The sequence below is a fragment of the Capra hircus genome, chromosome 14 (assembly GCF_001704415.2).
Source record: "Capra hircus breed San Clemente chromosome 14, ASM170441v1, whole genome shotgun sequence".
In the NCBI taxonomy this organism is placed as follows: Eukaryota; Metazoa; Chordata; class Mammalia; order Artiodactyla; family Bovidae; genus Capra; species Capra hircus.
In genome coordinates, this window is record NC_030821.1 from 67,328,204 (window position 1) to 67,351,150 (window position 22,947).

The following is a 22,947-nucleotide window of genomic DNA, read 5'->3' on the forward strand; positions in this document are numbered from 1 at the left end:
ATGGCTAAGTGCCATTTGGTATCCATTATGCCAGGATCCTGTCATTCCCATTCCTATCTTGGAAGCCTGTCAAACCCAGTGTTTTCTGACTGAATAAGGTTATAACTTCACCTTAGACATGGGTTTGGCAGTCAGAAGGTGAGGTGGGGGTCTAACTGAGTGGAGGTTGGGGGCATATGATTTTTTGCAGCACAGAGAAGGGGAGATAATTTCCTACATCATTTTAAAGCCAGGCAGGAGTGCTTATATTTGGTAGGAGTCCTGGCCTGCTTCTGCAGGCTTAGAGAGTTCTGGAGGATCTGGGGCCTCAATGTTCTTGAGCACATCCATGCTTACATCCCTATTCCAGGTGTCGGGGCCCCACTTCTTTCTAATTAAAGTTTCGAACTTGGCATAACAGAGTTGCCAGGGTTCAGAATTTTCTGGTGCTCTGTTGCCCTTATAGTGAAGACATGGGCCTGATTTTCAGCCTTTTCTATCTTCTGACTGCAGGAGATGAGGTCTCCTTAGACATTCCCAAAGTGGCCCTCTGGCCTTGACACTTTGGAGAGCCACTCAGTTTCATTGTCATTCTGATTAGTACCTCATCTAAACCTCTCCAAGGGCTTCCCAGGTGGCACTAGTGGGAAAGAACCTAACTGTCAAAGCAGGAGATGTAAGAGATGTGGGTTCTATCCCTGGGTTGGGAAGATCCTCTCGAGGAAGGCAAGATAACCCACTCTAGTATTCTTGCCTGGAGAATCCCATGGACAGAGAAGCCTGGAAGGCTACCATCCTTGGGGTTGCACAGAGTTGGACACGACTGAAGTGACTGAGCATGCACGCCTGCACAAACCTCTCCAAAGCCTGAGATGTTGCACCCACCTGTTCATTCCCATCTGCAGGTCACTGATTCCAGCTTGTTGCCGGTGAAAGGCTTCATGTTTCCACTGTTCTATCATCCCAAGGGCTGTGCTTACTCTATTTACCCTCAACCCACTCCCAGTGCTGGAGCACCTGCTGTCAGCCAGCTGGAGAAGGGGTGAATCAGCTTCAAGATCCACTGCAATTTGCTTCCTTCGAGCACCCACTTCTGGGACCAACTCCCTAGAAATTGATTCTGAAACAGAAACTTGAATTCAGGGTGTTTCACGGGGAGTGGTTTGGGGAACAACACCCGCAGGGCTGAAGCACACAGGAAGGCGGAGGAAGACTTTGAATTCTGATTTGGTTGCCATGGAGGTCTCAGCCAACCCCTTGTGGAGCCCTGAAGCTGAGCTGGCCCTGCAGAGCTGTTCCAAACAGGGTCCCTGGAGCTTCTCCATTGACCTGTAGTGGGCTGCTCACAGGATGGGGTGATAACTCCGGATGAGGCAGTACCCTTGAATTAAGAACAGTTTCTGTGGAGGGCCAAATTCCTGGGCAAGCAAAGACCTCAGTCCTAAAGTGTTATCTGGGACTTTGCAGTAGTATGGTGAATAAGAGTCCGCCTGCCAATTCAGGGGACCAAGGTTCAACATGTTGCCACATGCCGCAAAAATTAAGCCTGTGCTCTAAAGCCCAGGAACTGCAGTTGCTGAAGTCTGCACACCCAGAGTCCATGCTTCACAACAAAAGAAGCCACCGCAAGAAGAAGCCTGGGCAATGCAAAGAATAGCCTCCGCTCACCGCAACTAGAGAAAGCTCAAGAAAGACCCAGCACAGTCAAGAATAAATAAATAAATAAAATTGTTTTTTTTAAAAACAGAGTGATCTGGGCAGAGATTATAGCATCCCCTTTAGCAGTGGTTCTTAAAGTGCGGTCCCCAAACCAGCAGCCTCACCTGGGAACTTGTTAGAAAAGCAAGCTCTCTGGCCCCACCCTGGACCTGCTGACTCAGAAGCTTTGGGTGTAAGATACACCAGCCTGTGTTTTAATAAACTCTCCCAGTTAGTCTGTGCAAAGGGAAGCCTGAGCTGCACGGTGCCAGGGGGAGCAGGACCTAGTGGGTCATTTATGGAGAAAAACCCTTCCATCCTCAGTCAGTTTCAGTGGACGTTCAGAGAGGCACGTTTGATGATGGGATGTGTATGTATAGTGATAACTATTTGTAAGTGGCTTCTCTGATCTTCTTTAAAAACCGTGTTCATGTGTTTCTCAATGGACTGATCCTTGAGGGCAATTGACTCACTTGTCAGTTGTCACCTCATTTGTTTCATTCATTTGCCTGGGCTCTGAGGTGTTTCCCAAAGAAAGTTTCAGCAGTTTTTAGGAAGTACCTGGGAATACTGACATACATTTTAAAACATTTATTTATTTAGTAAGCATTTTAAAAATTAATTTTTATTGGAGTATAGCTGCTTTTAGTGTTGTGTTAGTTTTGGCTGTACAGCAAAGTTAATCAGCCATACGTATACATAATATCAGCTCAGTTCAGTTCAGTTCAGTCACTCAGTCGTGTCCGACTCTTTGCGACCCCATGAATCGCAGCACGCCAGGCCTCCCTGTCCATCACCAGCTCCCGGAGTTCACTCAGACTCACGTCCATTGAGTCCGTGATGCCATCCAGCCATCTCATCCTCTGTTGTCCCCTTCTCCTCCTGCCCCCAATCCCTCCCAGCATCAGAGACTTTTCCAATGAGTCAACTCTTCGCATGAGGTGGCCAAAGTACTGGAGTTTCAGCTTTAGCATCATTCTCTCCAAAGAAATCCCATGGCTGATCTCCTTCAGAATGGACTGGCTGAATCTCCTTGCAGTCCAACGGACTCTCAAGAGTCTTCTCCAACACCACAGTTCATCCCCTTATTTTTGGAATTCTTTCCTGTTTAGATCACCACAGCATACTGAGGAGAGTTCCCTGCGCTGTACAGTAGGTTCTCACTGGTTCTCTATTTTATGTGCCGGAGTGCTAAGTCGCTTCAGTTGCGTTTGACTCTTTGCGACCTTATGGGCTGTAGCCTGCCAGGCTCCTCTGTCCATGGAATTTCCCAGGCAAGAATACTGGAGTGGGTTGCCATGCCCTTCCCCAGGGGATCTTACCAACCCAGGAATAGAACCTGAGTCTCTTACACGTGCCTCCTATATTGGCAGGTGGGTTCTTCACCACTAGCGCCAGTGGAGAAGCCCTTATCTATTTTATATACAGTATCAATAGTGTGTATATATGTCAATCCCAATCTCCCAATTCCTCTCACCCTCCCTTTCCCCTCTTGTTGTCCATATATTTGTCTCTATTTCTGCTTTGCAGATAAGATCATCCACACCATTTTTCTAGATTTCACATCTACAGGTTAATACAGGATATTTGTTTTTCTCTTTCTGACTTACTTCATTCTGTATGACACTCTCCAGGTCCACCTACATTTCTACGGATGAACGAATTTCATCCCTTTTTACGACTGAGCACTATTCCATTGTATATGTGTACCACGTCTTCTTTATCCGTTCCTCTGTTGAGGGACACTTAGGTTCAAACAGCCCAGTGGAAACGGTGTGGGCTTTGGTATCAGAGGACCCTGGGTTCAGAGTCTGGTGGGCCCTTGCAACTAAATGGACATCACACATGGTAACTGCTAAGCATGTGAGCTCCACTTTCATTTCCAGTGGCCCACGTTCCAGTTTCTGCTCTGTCATAGCCCCTCGGGGTGATCTCAGACACATCCCTTCCCATTTCAGGGTTGTCTCCTCCATCAACAGAGCAGAGGGCATTAATCTGCTCAAATGCCTATGAGTGGGAGTCCTGTTTGTCGCCTTGTCCTGCAGGCATGCGAGATCAGGAAGGGAAGAGTCCTCCAGGGTGTTGAAAATCTCCTTTGGAATGAAGTCCTAAACTCTACTCTGGCCTGGGATGTCCTACCTTTGTGGCCTGGTGTCTAGAAGCTTCTCAGGCCTGCCCTCCTTCCCATACTGCATGCTCCAGCCACACTGTCCGTTCCTGGCTTTGAGCAAGTCAACCTTTCTCCTGTCACATGGCCTCTGCATGTCCAGCTTGCTCTTCTGGAACGTTCCACCCCAGTTCCTCACATGGCTGGCCGCTTCTCATCTTTCCAGTCTCTGCTCATTGTCACCTCCTCAGAGAAGCTTCCACTAATCACCCCACTAGCTCAGTACCTTCTCCCCAGCTCAGTTCCTAGCACACCAGCCTATCTGTTTACCTCAAAGCATTTTTCACAGCCTGACGCTCTCTTGCTTTGTCTTGTTGCAAGTTTATTCGGCCATTATCTGTGCCGTCCACACGAATGGACAGCTCTGTGAGGCTGGAACCTGTGATGTGGCCTGACTCAGCGTCTCTAGCTAGGACCGCAGCACATAGTCAGTACTCAAAAATGCCTTGAATGGGTGAGGGAGTGGAGACATTCCTGAGGGCTCAGGCTGGTGCCCCCCACTCCTCTCTCCTTGACCAGTCCTCTTTGGTTCTCATCACTGAGAAATGGGTTTCAACAAGCAGGCCTGTTTCCTCACACCACCACGTTGCTGCACTTGTGGCTCCTGCCCTCCAGCCTCAGGAACTGAACGGGATATACTGGGTGGGTTGGACCTGGCATTCTCTGCCGTGAGTGCCCCCTCCCAACTCCTCCATTCTCAGAAGCCAGGAGGAGAGAGAGAAAGTAAAGAGAAAAAGGGGCCAGACTTGACTTTGTCCTCCAACGAACCAGCACGCGCACATACACACACAGCATCTGGTTTTGAATTTCAATGAGGATGTGTGAGCAGAGCCTGGGTTACGCCAGCTGGGGATGGCGGGGAGGGACATGGAGGAGGGTTATGTCACTGTGAGGTGTGATGGTGTAACGTGGGGTGACAACATCACGCAGGCCTGAATGTGGTGTCAACAAGCACAGCATGAGCGGGGCTGCTGGCTGGGAGGTGGGGAAGTGCTGGGGTCACTCCTTAGGGAAGGGAAGAGAAATGATAGTTTTCTGAGCTGGTTGACCAGATGCCAGGTGGGCTCATGTGAGAAATTCCATGAATATTCTTACTCTGGCCAGGCAGGGCTCATACTCCTGATGCATTTACACACATAAGTTTATTGATTTATTAACCAATAAACACGTATAAGTTTATTGATTTACACACACATTGAGTTTATTGATAGAATGGGTTCAAGATCATTTGCCCAAGTATAGTGGGGGGACCCAAAGACTGTTCTGTTAGACCCCCAACCCAGTTTCATTGCCCTCTTCTTAGTGACTCTGGGTGGATGCGGTGGCCCACCAAGTTCCTTACCTTATAGAGAATGCATCCGAATCCCATAGGGTTTCTCTGTTCTCTGGGATGAATCCTTGGCTCCTTTCTTCATATTCCGTTTTATTTCCAGCAGTTGCTGGCTTTTCAGGTCATAAGCAGCTGGATTGTTCCAGTTTCACATAGTTTAGCCTCTTTCACCCTTCTGCTTGCTAGCAGAGCTCCTTCTACTTGGATTCGGCCCCTGGAAGACTGTGAGCTCACAGAGGGCAGGGCCTCAAAAGACGCTGAGGTTGGTGGGCTTTGAATGGATAGGGAAAGAAGATGTTCTTGGGAGAGAAAGGAAGGAAGTTTTTATTTACTAAGCTGGATGCTTTCTGGGCACTTCTCCAGTGCACTATGAGGGCTTCCCAGGTAGTACTTGTGGTGAAGAACCCGCTTGCTGATGTAAGAGATGCAAGAGATGTGGATTCAGTCCTTGAGCCAGAAAGTTCCCTTGGAGGAGGGCATGGTAACCCACTCTGGTATTCTTGTTTGGAGAATCCCATGGGCAGAGGAGCCTGGTGTGCTGCAGTCCATAGGGTTGCAAGGAATTGGACACGACACGACTGAAGTGACTTAGCACAGCACAGAGCACTATGAAGTAGGTCTGATTGTCTTCATGTTATAGAAGACGAGACTGAAATTCCAAGTGTCTTTTTAAAAATTAATTTATTTTTTATTGAAGGATAATTACTTTACAGAATTTTGTTGTTTTCTGTCAAACCTCAGCCATAGGTATACATATATCCCCTCCTTTTTGAACCTCCCTCCCATCTCCCTCTCCGTCCCACCCCTTGGGATGATACAGAGGCCCTGTTTGAGTTTCCTGAGCCATTCAGCAAATTCCCAATGGCTTCTATTTTACATATGGTAATGTAAGTTTCCATGTTACTCTTTCCATACATCTCACCCTCTCTCCCCTCTCCCCATATCCATAAGTCTATTCCCTATATCTGTTTCTCCATTGTTTCTCCAAATAAATTATTCAGTACCATTTTTCTAGATTCTGTATATATGAGTTAGAATATGATATTTATCTTTCTGACTTACTTCACTCTGTATAATAGGTTCTAGGTTCATCTACATTATTAGAACTGACTCAAGTGTGTTCCTTTTTATGGCTGAGTAATATTGCATTGAGTATATGTACCATGACTTCTTTATCCATTCATCTGTTGATGGACATCTAGGTTGCATCCATATTCTAGCTGTCATAAATAGTGTTGCAATGAACAACGGGATACATGTGTCTTTCTAAGTGTCTCTGACACTTAGCAAAGTGGCAGAGGTGGGTGTAAGGCCAGATTCAGCCAACTCAAGAGTTAAAGTTCTTTTCGCATGAAGAACTTTGATATTTAAAGGCTTCCATTAAGTGCAGATTTTAGTATCATGTATTGCAAGCAGGAGGCTATCTAACTATTCATCTGCTTATTCATTTCACAAACACTTGTAAAAATTCTTACTATGTGTAGAACAGTGTAAGAGGTTCAGGATAGAGGATGAAAACAGCCATGATTATTGGTCTCATTGAGATTGTAATTTAACTCCTTAATTTTCCTCTAAGAAGCTATGAATTTATTCAACATTTACTCACTGATGCATCAATCCATTCGTCCATCAATCCATCCATCTATCATTCATATATCCATTCAATTGACTCACAAACTTATGCATTCATTTTTTGCACAGTCTCAATCATGTACTCATTTAATCAGTTTTGTTACTTTCCTCTCATTTATTCATTCAAGCACTTAGAAATTTATTCCTTTATTCACCTAGGTTCATCCTTGTACTTTCTTCCTCTTTTCACTGATCCAGTTTCTTTTTTCTTTTCTTTTCTTTTTTTGGTCTCTTTAGTCACTCAGTCCTGTACAACTCTTGTTTATGGACCCTGTCCATTGGACTTTTCAGGCAAGAGTACTGGAGTGGACTGCTGTTTCCTCCTCTGGGGAATCTTCCAGACCCAAGGACGGAACCAGCATCTCCTGTATCTCTTGCATGACAGGCAGATTCTTTACCCACTGAGCCATCAGGGAAACCCAGTGATCCAGTTAATAATATCTAATTAATTTACTCATTTGCTCATTCTCACATTCATTCATTTCAACTATTTCTGCATTAACCATTTATTAGGTCTGTTCTGGGGGCCCTATTCTCTCTGAGTTCCACAGAGAGGCTGTCTTTGTCTTCTTTGTTAAGCCAGTGAAGAAGAGTCCTCCGTGGCATCTTTCTAGTGGGAGCCTCCAGGAATGTGGAGGTCAAGGGCATGTACTCAGATCATCCAGTACTGTTCCTAATCTGGGGAGCCTCTCAGGACAGGCAACAATCTTCATACATAGTATCACCTAAGGAGTGATGAACTGGGAGAATCCACCAGCTTTCAGCTTTCTGTCTTTCCTCCCTTCCCCACAGAGAAGATGCCCCTAAAGTGTTTGGTCTTCCCCTGCTGGGCAGGTGCTGAGGAGTGACTGAAAGGGTGGGGGCAATTCCTGGGGAGATACGAAGCCTGCTCCATGAAGCTTATCTCAGACGTGTGTGCCAACAGAAGACAGAAGCCACAACAGGAGGAGGAGCTTGGCGTTGATCGCATAGGCAAGTGTTTGTTTTGTACTTATCTGAAGATGGGGCGAGGTAGGGAATGGGACTGAGTTGTGGCAGAAGGAATTTAGAGTAGATACCTGGAAGAATTTCCCAGCATCAGTGCTGTGAGGTCAAAGGGAGATACTGCAGCTGATATTTATCTTATATCCAAGGTATAAATATTCATGGATAGGTCTTCAAAATGCGCTTACTGAACACACAGGACTGGGAGTCTGGAGACTGGTCAAAAGCTTCTCTCTGTCATTCATTGCCCCTGGGGGCCATTTCTTCTCTAGAATTCACCTCTGGGATCCTCTGTGTCTGTATCTTGCAGGGCTATTTGTTGTTGTTTAGCCACAAAGTCGTATCCTACTCTTTGCAACTGCATGGATTGTAGCCTGCCAGGCTCCTCTGTCCATGGGAAGTGAAGTGAAGTGAATTGAAGTGAAGTGAAGTCGCTCGGTCATGTCCAACTCTTTGCGACCCCATGGACTGTAGCCTACCGGGCTCCTTCATCCATGGGATTTTCCAGGCAAGAATACTGGAGTGGGTTGCCATTTCCTCCAGGCAAAAATACTGGAGTGGGTTGCCATTTTGTTCTCCAGGTCATCTTCCTTTTTCTTTTTTTGGTCAATTTTATTTACTGGTTTTTATTTTATTTTTTTAAATATAAATTTATTTATTTTAATTGGAGGCTAATTACTTTACAATATTGTATTGGTTTTGCCGTATATCAACATGAATCCACCATGGGTGTACACGTGTTCCCCATCCTGAACCCCCCTGCCACCTCCCTCCCCATACCATCCCTCTGGGTCATCCCAGTGCACCAGCCCTGAGCATCCTGTATCATGGATTGAACCTGGACTGGTGATTTGTTTCACATATGATGTTATACATGTTTCAATGCCATTCTCCCAAATCATCCCACCCTCACCCTCTCCCACAGAGTCCAAAAGACTGTTCTATACATCTGTGTCTCTTTTGTTGTCTTGCATACAGGATTATCATTACCACCTTTCTAAATTCCATACATATGCATTAGTATACTGTATTGGTGTTTTTTTCTTTCTGGCTTACTTCACTGCTGGGAGCCAGCATGGGGAATCCCGCCTATGGGAAAGGTCATGAGGAAGGGGGCATGACAAAACGCAAAGACGGGATCAGGCCTCAGGGTTCCCCCTGGATTTTCTCGAGCATCTACCCCCAAAACAAGAGTCTGCCTGCTTTACTGTGTTATGCTTTCCACCTACTCTTCTGACATTAACAGGAGGCTGTCCCCCCACCACCTTTTTCTGGAAAAAGTTAATTTAGAACTTTTAGATAATAAATCTCCTGGGCATAATAAGAGTGTTTCAATCCAAAACCCCCTCTGATGGCTTTCTAGCCTGCCTGCCAGACTCTTACAGCTGCTCATGTGATTGTTTGCGGCCTCCCAACTGCGAGAGGCACAGGAAGCTTAAAACATCCTAGGAATGTAGGGGCTTCTGAGTAGTCAAAATCATTAGAATAGGACTGATTAAGGGTTTCATTTGTTGAGCCAATACTTGCTGCCAAATTTTCATATCTTTTATTTGTTGATATAGTTGGTATATAGAAAAAACAAGTAGCAACATAGATCTTTAAGTACCTTCTTTGTTATAGCCCACTGCACCTTTGTTCTACAGGGATATAACTTTATTTAGTGCTCTGAGGGTGATGCAGATTAAAGAAAAACACTTCAGGGAAAATGAGATTAACATTCATTAAGGAAGAGAGCCATAAAGTGTTAACAGGCCTCTTGGCCAGAAGATAATGTAAATCACTTGAGACCTTTTGTATAGGAAAGATATGCAAAAAGAAAGCCTGGTATCGATAAGGGTCAGAACTGCTGCCCCTGCATGACTCTGTATCTTCCATTATGTAAAACTTAGGGTATATAAGCACCTTTTGAAAATAAAGTTATGGGGTTTTTGCACAAGCTTGTCCTCCCCCGTGTTGACTCTCTCTCTTTCTCCCTCTCCCTCCCTCTCTTTTTCAGGCTGATCCCTTGGAATGCAGAGGCTCTCCATGTCTACTTATTTGCCCAGGCTTCTAAGCCCCACGTGAGAGGGAGCCCAAGGAGGGGCACCCTCCACTATTCAAGCAGGTGCCTGCGGCCTAAAGTAGATGGTGCAAGTTTCTTGTCTTGAGACTTTATTAGCTTTCCGTGTAAACCAAGGAATATCAGCCTCTTTTCTCCTCTATTTTTTCACTCATTATTCTCTTATAATCTCTCTTTAAATTTCTAATTAATCTCTTTAATCACCCACTCTGTCCCCACTTCGAATTACCCTGGATCCACTGGGGCTGGACCCCGGCACTTCGTTCTGTATAATAGGCTCCAGTTTCATCCACCTCATTAGAACTGATTCAAACGTATTCTTTTTAATGGGTAATACGCCATTGTGTGTATGTACCACAGCTTTCTTATCCGTATGTCTGCTGATGGACATCTAGTTTGCTTCCATGTCTACAGGGCATCTTCCTGATGCAAGGATTGAACCTGTGTCTCCTCCAAGTCTCCTGCATTGCAAGTGTATTCTTGACCACTGAACTACCGGGGAAGACTTGTAGGGTTATGGTGAGGATCAAATGCCACAGTATGTGAAAGTTGGGAGTGACTAGTCCGGCCAATGCCTGGCACTGAGTATGCACTGAGAAATATCTGAATTCTGAAATTCCTGTGCCTCTTGGTAGTACAGTAAAAATAGATGCAGTAAATCATTGTGTGTGTTAGTCGCTCAGTTGTGTCTGATTTTTTGTGACCGCCTGGACTGCATCCCTTCAAGCTCCTCTATCCATGGGATTGCCCAGACAAGAATACTGAAGTGGGTAGCCATTCCCCTCTTCAGGGAATCTTCCCAATCCAGAGGTTGAACCTGGATCTCCTGTATTGCAGGCAGATTCTTTACTGTCTAAGCTACCAGGGAAGCAACACAATTTAATTTATAAGGGTACAGAATGTTTATTCATGTTGGCTATCAGCCGGCAGGTTTTGCAGTGAGATAGACCCGGGAAGTACTTAGAGCTAGGTATGGCGCGTGCAGTAGTTTCAGGAAGAAGAAAAAAGAATGGACTAGAAGAGACAACTGAGACGTCAGAAGAACACTTAATCTAACTTCGGACCCAGTGAGAGAACAGGGTTGAGAGGAAAAAAAGTCGCCATTGAAGAGTTTTAAGTGCTTTCCTTCACTTTGTGAACCTCTGCTTCAGCACCATCCTTCTCAGTGGCAGAAGAGGTTCCAGACAGTTCCAGTTGTCAATAGCACCTCCCCTCTTGCGGTCACACTTATCATCATTTGTAGAACATCTGTTATTATTGCTGCATTGTGAGCTCCTTGGAGTGCCTAGCATAGGGCCTTGCCTATTATGCATGTAATGACATTTTGAAAGTAGTGTTACTTGCTACTCAGTGAATGAACAAACAGGTGGATGAGAACTTCTTCAGATCACTACAAGACATCGTTCTACCTGCACCTTTGAAAGACAAGATGAAATCTAAATGCATGGGTTTGACTTTTGCCCTTTTGTCTCTCTGACACAGAGTAACAAAATAATGAATAGCATGAGCTTTAAAGTCAGATGCTGTGGATTTGAATCTTGGCCCTTTGCTCTTCTCCCTTGGGCAAAGATTTATCTCTTTTAAACCTCTGTTTCGTTATCTGTACAATAGGTACATGAATAGATCCGCATATAGTGGAGTGATTAAATGAACTAGAACTGGACTTCGGAAGTCAAATCCCAGTTTTATCACTTAGAAGCAGTGTAATCTTGTTCAAGCAACTATTCTCATCATCTTCATCTTAAAAATAAAGATAAACATTGGGTTGGCTAAAAGTTTTTTCCAGATTTTTCTCTAACATCTTGTGGAAAAATTTGAACAAAGTGTTTAGTCAACCCAATACTTACATTATGGGACTTCTGGGAGGATTATGTGTCCAGAACATAGCAAGCATTATAAAAATTTAGCTCATATTTTTACCCACCTCAGAGAGAAGATGGTATAAGATAACACATGTAAGGTGCATCCTTAGCACTGTTCCTGGGCTATCCCAGCTGTTCAGTACTTGTTCACTGCTATTATTATTTCATGCCTTAGCAGTTAAATGCACATTCTTCTCCCTTTCTATCAACTCTGAAAGCAGGATGCATCTATCAGTCACATTGGGATGGAGGCACTCATGATTTGGTTTTCACCACCTTCACTTCAAACTCGGCAGAACTATGTCAGAAGCCTGGATCACCCCAGAGACGGCGCTGGGGACCACTGCTGCACTGTTCCTGTGGCCGTCCCTGAGCTCCTGAAGGCACAGAGGTTGACCTTGCGGGGAAAACTGCGGATGCAGACAATGCTGTTCATTCTTAGAGGCATCTCTTATGGTCACGGGCATCTTGAATGGTGCTGTGTATACTCACCTGCCAATCCCTGTGGTCTGAGCAACCAGCCGGCTGTAGCTAGTGTTGCGGGGTGAGACTCAGAGGTGGAGAGGAAGGGAAATAGAGGCTGAAGTCCCTGTGTGGAACTGGCCAGGGATTGCTCCTGTGGACTGGGGCTGCCAAACTGACCTGCTTTGTCTTTCCATGGGTGGCTCAATCTCAGCTCACCATCAGCTCTCGGGTAAGTCATTTTTATTCCCCTGCACACGTTGCAACCATCTGGCTGAGCCTCTCGGGTGATTGTACAAGGACAGGTCTGGGTCGGGCAGTGAAATAGGTCTGATAAGGATGATGGGGCAATTTCTGGAGGCACCACCTTATGAGCAATCTGGGCTTTCCCTCCAGGGCTCAGGGCACAGGCAAGGGAAAGAAGGGCGGGGACCTGAACCCAGTGAAAGTGACGGGCCTCTCTGGATATCAGTAAGAGAGCAGGACAGTCTCAAATGTAGGCATGTCCTCCTGTTTCCAGGTGCCTGGGGTTTATAAGAAATGAAGCTTCCTGTCTGCTAACATGAAATTCTCTAGGCTTTTCCCTTTGGTGTCTGGAGGGTCCTGCAGGGAGAGAAATTTTGTTTGTCAAAAAGAGCAGGTGTTAATTACTCAGTTTGGCGACACTGGGGTACAGGTGGTCATGTAATGTCGGGGAGGGAGGGACCCAGGATGGAGTAAGAGGCTGGATGAGTTGAGTGGTTGTAACCAAGGCTCACACTGTGTGTGGGGGGTGCATTGCGAGCACCCACCCCTTTCTGAAAAGTATTCCCAGGGTGTGAGTACATACGTGTGTGTCTTTACTCCCAAGTCCAGTTCTCTGGCTAGTTCATGATATTTTGAGCACATCATACACCTGTGAATTCACCTCCCAGGAAAAGGATAGTTGGTTTGGTTTGGCTATTTTTAATTTGAAAACAATAATATAAAGAAATAAAGAAAAGAAGAGCGAAAGAAGGAAAAAGAGGAAGAAAAAGAAAAATGAAAATCACACGAGATAATTCTTTCCTGTTGTAATACAACTGAGGGATCTTGCTACTTTGTCATAATTAATGTTTTTTTTTTTTGGCTGGTTTTTGAATTAATCAATCCACTGACCAAACATTTATTGAATGCCTAAGATGAGTCAGGTGCTAAGAATAAGGGACATATTAGTAATGAAACAGAGGGTTCCTGGCTTCGGGAAACTTCCAAAGTAGTAAATAAGGAAACACTTTCGATATGAAACATTTGCTTGAGTCACTTGATCTTTATAACCTCCCTTTGAAGCAGGCATTGCTATCTCTTTCACAGATAATGAAACTGAGACTCCAGGAGGTGAAGAAACACTGGGCAGACAGAGGACTGAGTTCAGAGTGGTGAGGAGTGGTTTCCATTGGGGAGTAGTCTACAAAAGCTCTGCAGGGGGTGGCGTTTGAGTGTTAAGATGAAGGCAGAACTGGCTCATAGGAGGTGGAAGACAGAGGTACCGGCTCCAGGCCTTGAGGCACAGCTCAGGCAATGGTGAGAAGAGGGTTAGCTTCTCAGAAAGCAGCCAGTGAGGCTGTTGGCTAAGTGTGGGCCTCTGGGAACTTCCAGTGGGAGAAGTTTCAATTCCATGAAAACAGGTCAACACCCTCATTAGACAAGGAATAGTCATTGCAAAGCTGCGGCGCATGGAGTTGCACAACTCCAGTGGGATGAGCAGCTGTGCTGGGAGGATAGCTCAGCCCTGTGAAGAGCATAAGCAAGTCTCCTCTGAGCAAATCAGCACAGCCCCAGGGGCCCCGAGTCCACGGAAACCAAGGCGGGCACTAGAGAAGGCCAGCTGCGGGCAGAGGGTTCAACAGATGCTGTGGCTGCTATTGTCCGTTTGTTCATTTGCTCCAAGTATTTACTGAGTACCTACTCTGTGCCAGAGGTGGTGCTAAGAATTATGACACCATCTTGACAGTCAAGAATTCAGTCTAGGGACTTCTCTGGCAGTCCAGTGACTAAGACTCCATGCTCCCAATGCAGGGAGCCCAAGTTCAATCCCCAGCCAGGGAACTAGACCCCACATGCCACATCTAAGTGTTCGCACGCTACAAAGCATAACTAAAAACAAATCAAACAAAATTCAGTCTAGTGAAAGGATGGAACAGAAAACAGTAGATTACTATAATGATGCAGCAATGAACACTTGCTGTGTGTCAGACATTGTTTTACGTGCTTTGCATGCGTTAACTCTTGGGTTTTCCCCAGCAGGCTGATTATGTTATCCTTATTTTGCAGAGGGAGCAATGGGGACACAAAGAGATTAAACAACTTGCTCAGGGTCATAGAACTCATACCTAAGAGGCAGAGCCAAGATTTAAACCCAGGCCGACTGGCTCCAGAGCCCAGGCTTTGAACCACCATGCTGGACCACCTTTTGTTTGTACAATCAAAGCAATCATTTGTTCAGGGCAGGATGCCTAGAGGCAGCACAGGATGCTACAAGAACCCAGAGATGGGGTTCCCCATGCAGCTGGTGGAGAGGGTGCAGGGAGGACTTTCTGGAAGAATGGGACAACGTGGAGGTCTGAAGGAGGACAGGTGATCGCCCAGGCTGAGGAGAGGTTAGAGGAAGGTTCTAGGCTGTGGAATAGAACCAGAAAGAGCTGCTGGAAATAGGCAACACAGACTAAGAGGAGCCCATTATGGCTGCAGAGGAGGAGGAAAGAGTCTGAGGTGGAGGAGGAGAGAGGCTGGGGTTTGAGAGGAGCTGGAAGTGGCCCCTTCTGAACTGGTGACCCCCTGGGTTCCCAAGAACTCCAGGAACTGTAAACATATCAGTCACACATCAGCCCACCCAGAGGACGATTGCCTTTGTGTAAATAAACAATCCCTTGTACAAATCCCTGCACATTGAGTGACAAAGGTCCCTACTGAGGCCATTCCCTAAGGAAACCAGGAGTGTGGTGACTTCACTTTTCCGAACAGCAGTTTTATCATCTATAAAAGGGAGTTTTGTAATAATCCCAGACAAGGTGGAACCTGAGAGGGTGTTTGTGGGGGACCCAGATTCCTTCCCCTTGTTTTCAGCGTATTTCTGTAAGAGGAGGCTTCCTTCATAGCTCAGTTGGTAAAGAATCTGCCTGCAGTGCAGGAGACCCCGATTTGATTTCTGGGTTGGGAACATCTGCTCAGAAGGGTTAGGCTACCCCTTCCTGTATTCTTGGGCTTCCCTTGTGGCTCAGCTGGTAAAAAATCCACCTGCAATACGGGAGACCTGGGTTTGATCCCTGAGTTGGGAAGATCTCCTGGAGAAGGGAAAGGCTACCTACTCCAGTATTCTGGCTTGGAGAATTCCATGGATTTTATAGTCCATGGGGTCACAAAGAGTCAGACATAACTAAGGGACTTATATTTTCACTTTTCTGTATGAAGGGAATTTCATTGAAACAAATGAGGTGCTTTGTAGGAGATCTTAGAGCAACAGCTTTCAAATGAGGTTTCCAAAAATCTTTGAACATGCAGGAATATGTTAATAAAAACAGCCTGATGATTTTTATTGTGTCACCATCCTTTCTCAGGAATAGTGTCCAATTGTTATCAGGGTAGTGTGCCTTCAAACTTAGATTTCAGGTTTGGATGTCAGCCATGACAATCTACCAGGCAGGGTGAGTAATTCTGATAGGTGAGATTGGATCCATCAAACACCATCTGCCTTTCCTCTTTCACGGTCAATTTCTCCAAACACCACTGGTTCCTTCCTTCGAGGGCCATCATTTTGATCATGGAGTCCACTCTTAATAACCATCAAAAGCTATTACTCTTCATAGCATAATTTAAGATGCTGTGGAAGAAGAATAAGCATCCTTGCTTTCTCTAGCAGTTGGATGTGAAACAAAATACAATGGTTCAGGACATCTGGAGCATTCTCGTGAAGACCGTGTGGAATAATCCGTGTTGGTTATGTTGAGGCAATTGTAAGGGAAATTGAATTTTGCATGATTCTTAGGAAAACAAAGCTGTGGGACTGTATGCCCATCATATATACATTTATATTCTTGAAGAATTTTGCCTGCTGTTTCGTTTAATTCTTTGTACCATGTATGTACATATTCATGTGTATACAAAAATCTCAAAAGAGATTTTTGTGTTCAATGTTCCTTTTTAAAATTATGTATTTATGGCTGCACTGAGTTTTCATTGTGGTATGTGGTTTCTTTAGTTGAGCCCACGGCATGTGGGATCTTAGTCCCCTTACCAGGGATCAAACCTACATCCCCTGCATTGGAAGGCAGATTCTTAAGCACTGGACCACCAGGGAAGTCCTGTGCTTTCTGATTTTTTTTTTTTTTTATTTAATGCTTGTTTATTTTTGTCTGTGCCAGGTCTTTGTTCTGTCTGTGTATGGCCTTTCTCTAGTTTCGGAGAGCGTGGGCTGCTCTTCAGTTGCAGCGTGTGGGCTTCTCACTGCCGTGACTCCTGTTGCACAGCATGGGACCTAGTGTGTGTGGGCTTCGGTAGCTGCTGCACCTGGGCTCAGTAGCGGCGCCTCGCAGGCTCCAGAGTACAGGCTCAGTGAGATGGGGCAAGCAGACCTAGTTTCCCTGCATCATGTGGGATCTTCCCAGATCAAGGATTGAACCAGTGTCCCCTGCATTGGTAGTTGGAGTCTTAACCACTGGGCCGCCAGTGAAGCCCTCTTATTCTTAAAATGTATATTTAAATGTAGTAACTGAGACTCAGGTTCTTAGGAAATAAAAAACACTAGTACATTGTTTTCTGGGGAAAAAAAAAAAAAAAGGACTTAAATTACCAAATCTTTTTTCTTTCAGGACTTTTTGGTATTCATTTGAATGAAAGATTTTTGAACTATGAAACTTTCTATGATTATCTTTTGGCATGACTCTTCTACACCATCTTAAATAGTTTTGAAATGTGTATCATTTTACTTGGATGATAAACAATGAAGAAAGAAAAAAGAAGTGATTATATATCATTTTATTTTGCAGCCCTTTGAAAGAATTCCTGAAATACTTAATATGTGATATGTTAGAGACAAAAGATAAATTTAGAGTTGGAAGTTAATCTCAGTACACTGCTCAATTTATCAGACACTTGATTTTTCAAGAATCACTTTATATAGTTTCCTAAATTCTATCGTCTCTGAAAGGATGTAAAACCCAAATGAACACAAATTACATTTTTGGAGAGCCCAAAGATATTTTCACGGAACAACACAGCTTCTCATTTGCTGCACCTTCATTCTGCATGCAAATGCTTTCAAAAAATCATCAGCTTTTTCTCAGATGCATGAGTTGATGGTATTGAGAGATTTTCAGAGTTCTTTTACTTCTCACTCACATCAGAACTTATTACTACCAAGGCTTCCCCCAAAGTTGGCTCAGCAGGTAAAGAACCTACCTGCAATGCGGGAGACACAGGAGATGAGGATTTGATCCCTGAGTCGGGGAGATCCCCTGGAGAAGGAAACAGCAACACACTCCAGTATTCTTGCCTGAAAAATCCCATGAACAGAGAAGCCTGGTGGGCTACAGTCCAAAGGCTTGCAAAGAATTGGACACAACTGAGCAACTCAGCACACACACAGAGTCTCAAACCTCAGTATAACCTTGCGTGTATGAAATGCCTGGCTCTCTTTTCACCAGTCTTGCTGCAAAGCCATTCAATTTCCTGCTCTTGTTAGCAATGCTGTGATAGGCCTGGCCAGGAGTTTTGTTCAGATCAATTGCATGCTGTAAATCTGTTTTTGCAACCGTGTGCAGATTAGTTCATGTTTTCCTTTCAACCTTAATGCATCCTAATAGCCTGTCTTTGTTTACAGTGGGCCTTGAGGTCTTCTTGGCCCAGCTGATGATTCTTCCTTCATTGCACTGTCAGGAGGCTCATCCCATCCTACTGACTAAGCCGAGGAAACACTGATCTCATCCTTATGCCCTGAAACATTTCACTTTTCATTATTCTTTGAAAGATTTCATTTACAAAACATGTGCACTTTTTGCAAGTAGAATCAACTAGGAAACTCCTCAGCTCAGGTAAGTTTTCTGAGGGCAGGGACTTTTATCTGTTCTTTAAAAAAAAAATTTAGGGCTTTCCTGGTGGTCTAGTGGCTAGGAATCTGCCTTTCAATGCAGGGCACACAAGTTTGATCCCTGGATCCCCCATGCCACTGAGCAACTGAGCTCATGAGCCACAGTTACTGAGTCCACGTGCTACAACTACTGAAGCCCGTGCCCGGCAACAAGGGAAGCAGAAGCCCTCACACTGCAACAAGGAGTAGCCCCGATCACAGTAACTAGAGAAAGCCCACAGGCAGCAGCAAAGACCCAGCCCAGCCAAAACGAAAATAGATTAATAAAAAAAATTTTTTTGTGCAGCTAGACACAGAGTAGGTACTTATTAAATATTTATGGAATGAACAAATGAAGTTTTTTTTCCTTTCACTCTGGTTTCAAATATACTCCCCAATACTCCCAATTTCCAGAAAACATAGCTTTGATGTTTTAAACCAGAGGTTGGCAAAGTTTTTCTGTAAAAGTGTGACAGGGTTAATATTTTACGCTCGGTGGGGCATAAAGTTTCTGTCACAAGGATTCCTCTCTGTCATTGTAGCAGAAAGCAGCCCAGACACTATGTAAATGAATGAGTGTGGATGTGTGACAATAAAACTTTATTTATAAGCCTGGCTGGTGGAGGGTCAGATTTGACCTTTGGGTCATACTTTGTTGGCTCCTGTTTTAAATTCTTAATTTAAAAAATCCTGTTCTCTTTTCTTCAACTCATTTTTTACTGAGCAAGTGATACTTTTCTCCAATGGTTTCACCACAAATCAATACTAACCCCAGTACTTGTATTATTTCTCTCGTATATTTTGGAAATTTTCAGGTTTTTTTCCCCCCTAATAGAAAGTCCCCTTTGCACTGCTTAATGTTCCTGGCTGCACTATCAGTCTGAGAAGTAGAATCCTATTGAGCTTCAGCCTTCAAAAATCTGTTTTCCGGAATCTTTACACTTTGTAATTCACCCAATCTTTCTGTACTTTGAAGTCCCATTTTGATTGAAGCAGTGCAACTGTTTTTTAGGTTATAAATTTCAAATCACTTTCAGGATCTTCAAGACAGCACTGTATCCTGCTTCTATACTGGTCCTAGATGTCCCCTGATGCTCTATCTATGGTAATAAAATTTGCTGTCATTCCACATTACCATTATTTGTCCTCCCGCTTGATGGGCTGTGTAAGCTTTCAGAAAGTTTTGTGAAGAATAATTATATAGGCTTTCAAATAGTTACAGGCATCAGGGAAGAAACCACAGTTTATCACACCTAAAGCATCAAAGTTCCACATAATTTTTTTAAATAATGGTTTTCTACTTAATTAAGGGCTTCCCCGATGGCTCAGCAGTAAAGAATCCACCTGCCAGTATAGGAGACACAGGTTCGATCGCTGGGTCGGGAAGCTCCCCTGGAGGAAGAAATGACAACCCATTCTAGTATTCTTGTCTGGAAAATCACATGGACAGAGGAACCTGGCAGGCGACAGTCCATGGGGTCGCAAAGAGTTGGACACAACTGAGTGACCGAGCACATTTAATTAAAGTGGGTGTTTGCAAGCAGATTTGTTTCCACCTCCCTTTTGAACGCATTTGAGTTGCACTTTGATGCAAGTGGGATCTTAGCTCCTAGACCAGGGATGGAAGGCATGCCCCCTTCAGAGGTAGCACGGAATGTTAACCACTGGACTGCCAGGGAAGTCCCTATACATAGTTCTCACCACCCCCAGAATATTTTATTTATCTTTTTTTTTTTTTTTGCACAGTTTTATTTTTTTTTAAATTGAAGTATAATTGCTTCACGGGCCTCCCTGGTGGCTTAGCAGTAAAGAATCCACCTGCAATGCAAAAGCCGCAGGAGACTTGGGCTCTGTCGGTGGGTTGAGAAGATCCCCTGGAGAAGGAAATGGCAACCCATTACAGTATTCTTGCCTGGAGAATTCCATTCTAGAGGAGCCTGGTGGGATACAGTCCATTAGGTCATAAAGAGTTGGACACGACTGAAGCGACTTAGCACAGCACAGCACATAAATGCTTTTACAATGTTGTGTCAGTTTCTTGGAAAGCTTTCAATTAAAAAAATTTTTTGCTGTGAGAGGCTGAGTGATGGTAGCAATTTTAAAAAAGCATGATGGCACAATAGGAGGACAACACCTAGGCCTGTTCAAATGTCATCATCTGTTGACCTGTGTCCATATGATCATAGTTTTTGTTGCTGTGGTGATGAAAAATTAGGTTAATGCTGTCATGGACCAAGTAAGACTATGATGTACAGTTCACAATTTAGAACTGATTTTGTATAATGACAACAACAAAATAGTAACCGTTATTGGGTATTTACTTTGAGCCAGGAACTGTACTAGATTACATGGATTATCTCATTCAGTCCATTCAACCCCTGAGACAGCCCTGTCAGACAGGCATTTTGTTCCCACTGAGCCGTGCCTTGGAGACATTATTACCTTGCTGAAGACCACAGAGTTAGCACATGTGAAGCTAGTATGGATGCTTCTGATGGGCACAGTTTTCTTTTGAAAAATTTCACTGGGGGAGAGAGTAAGGGGTGAAGAACAGGGAAACTTCAATTCTAATGTTTATTATTTTTACAAGTTTTAAGTCTTTTTAAAATCAGTCTTCCTTTTTTTCCTGTTTATTCTTGGCTGTGCTGTCTTCATTGGTGCATGCGGACTTTCTCCAGTTGCAGTGAGCAAGGGCTACTCTCTTGTTGAGGAGCATGGGCTCCAGAGCACATACTTCAACAGTTGTGTTTTGTGGCCCCAAGACAAGTGGGATCTTCCTCGACCAGGGAAGGAACTTGTGTCCCTTGCATTTGTAGGCAGCTTCTTAACCACTGGACCATCAATTTTTATTTATTTATTTCGACTGCACTGAGTGTCAGTTGCAGCACACAAGGATCTAGTTCCCCAACCAGAGATCGAACCCTGGCCCCTTGTATTGTGAGTTTGGAGTCCTAACCACTGGACCACCAGGGAAGTCCCAAACTTCAACTCTAAATAGACTCTTCACTGTATCCCGTAGCCTAATCCCTTGTTATGCTCTGAATTGGCCACGTCTTCTGCAAAGATTAAATAAACCAGAGGAGAAAGTTTCAACAGGGTTGTGAAGGATTGGCAGGAGCAAGAATGGAATCAGTTATATCCCAGGGAAGCTGAGGAAAGGGTGGCTGAGAGAGGGGAACACATTGGAAGTGGTGTTGGGAATGTTGCAGATTGGTCAAGATTTGGGCAAGCCAAGAGATTTAGAAAGTTGGCTTATTTAGACTTATTTAGTAGGGTAATCACTCGTTTGGGTGTGTATCATGTCTTCAGTGGAAAGAGAACACCCAGGAAAGATGCTCTAACAGTGTATTAGTCAGAGTTCTGCAGGAAAAAAATCATTAGGACATATATTGATACAGAGAAAGAGAGATTAATTAAAAGGGGTCAGTTTATACATATGGAAGCTGTGAAGGCCCACCATCTCCAATCTGCAAATGGGAGGCCCAAGATAGCTGTTGGTACCAGTCTAAACTCAGGTGTAGGAGGACCTGAGAACCACAGAAGCCAACAGAATAAATCATGGTCTGAGTCTGAAGTCTTGTGAACCAGGCATGCTGAGGTCTGAGGGCAAAAGAAAATAGAATCTCAGCTCAAGCAAAATCACCCTTCCTTTGCTATTTTGTTCCATTAAGACTCTCCACAGATTGGATGATACCCTCCTGCACTGATGGGGGTGATCTTCTTAGTCTCCTGATTTAAGTGCTGATCTGAGAAACACCTTCCCAGACACACTCCAAATGATGTTTTATCAGCTCTTTGGGCATTCCTTAGCCCAGTCAATCTCCACACCATCTGCATCCACTCCACTCAGTAGACAAGAAACTCAGCATTGTGAGAGGTTAAGTGATTTGTCCAAGGTCACGCAGCTAGAAGAGGCAGAATCAGTATTGAAAGACAAGGCAGAAGAGATCCTGGTGATTCGCAGGCATAGATCCCTTTCAATTCTTTACTGACTAGTGACTGGCCAGGGTGTGGCCAGTCTTGGGTTGACTGAGGTGAAGTGGGTAGGAGGTAATGGCCTTTGTTTCCTTAGCACTAGGTTTAACATGTCTTAGTTTCACTACTGGTAATTAAGAGCAGTAACTGCTTAGACCTGGATTGTTAAAAAGCACTTTGACACCTGTCATTACATTTAATCCAGGCAAATCTCTTATGCAGGTCTATTTATTGCTCCCTTTTTACAGATGCAGAAGCTGAGGCAGGAGTTCCTTCTAGGTCCATGTTTCTGTTGAAACAGAAATATCTCAGAGTTGAGATATTTGAGCCAGGCCCAAACAAAAAAGACAATTACATTGTCAAATATATATATATTTTGCCACCCCACATAGCATGTTGGATTTTAGTTCCCCAACCAGGGAATTAACCTGCATCCCTTGCCTTGGAAGCACAGAGTCTTAAGCACTGGATCACCAACAAAGTCCCTCAAATATGTTTGAGAGCTGTAATCTGAGGTCAAATGCCTGGGTTAAAACCCTGATCCTCCCACTTCCCAACTGTATGGCTGGAGGAGAGATAAGGGGGAGAGGACAGGATTTGGGAAGAGGGGAGAGGACTTTCCAGGCAGAGAGAAAGAGGTCCTGCCTAAAACGGGCCACTGGTTAAGAAGAAGGGTCTTCGAACCATTTATTTGCACTTGACCTTGCTTCTTATTAA